Source organism: Lolium rigidum, chromosome 6 (assembly GCF_022539505.1).
Source record: "Lolium rigidum isolate FL_2022 chromosome 6, APGP_CSIRO_Lrig_0.1, whole genome shotgun sequence".
Lineage (NCBI taxonomy): Eukaryota > Viridiplantae > Streptophyta > Magnoliopsida > Poales > Poaceae > Lolium > Lolium rigidum.
The window spans coordinates 67076531-67077447 of record NC_061513.1 but is presented as its reverse complement, the minus strand read 5'-3'; positions in this window follow the sequence as shown (position 1 = coordinate 67077447).

Below are 917 nucleotides of genomic sequence, written 5' to 3'. Positions count from 1 at the left end.
ACCCTACATCCCTGGGCGGTGCGGATTTGCATTGACTCGGCCGGCGAACCCGAGAATTCGCGATGCACCACGTCCCGGGCCACCATACGCGACGTTTTGGCCGCTTTCGTCGGGCTAGGTGGCCTCAAAAACGAGAAAAAAAAGTTTTGACATGAACCACGGAGGGACCAAAAATCGTCGGCCATGGAGCACCAGCAACCACGGCGCGACTTCAACTTCGTCGGCCATGGCAACTTTTCTTGTAGCGATAGTTTATGTCTCAAGGATTTTGGATGCACGAGAAGAATTCCTCTCAATACAAGGCTAGGCTAGCAAGGTTGTTTGAAGCAAACTCAAGTATAAACCGGTACAGCAAAACTTACATAAGAACATATTGCAAGCATTATAAGACTCTACACTGTCTTCCTTGTTGTTCAAACACTTTTACCAGAAAATATCTAGACCTTAGAGAGACCAATCATGCAAACCAAATTTCAACAAGCTCTACGGTAGTTCTTCACTAATAGGTTTAAACTACATGGTGCAAGAACTTAAATATGATCTATATGAGCACAACAATTGCCAAGTATCAAATTATTCAAGACATTATACCAATTACCACATGCAGCATTTTCTGTTTCCAACCATATAACAATTAACGAAGCGGTTTTCAACTCCGCCATGAACATTAAAGATAGAACTAAGAACACCAGTGTTCATATGAACAAGCGGAGCGTGTCTCTCTCCCACACAAGCATGAATTTATTCAGAGAATGAAAATAACAAAACGAAAATAAAAACAAACAGACGCTCCAAGTAAAGTACATAAGATGTGACCGAATAAAAATATAGTTTCAAGAGAAGAAACCTGATAAGTTGTCGATGAAGAAGGGGATGCCTTGGGCATCCCCAAGCTTAGATGCTTGAGTCTTCTTGAA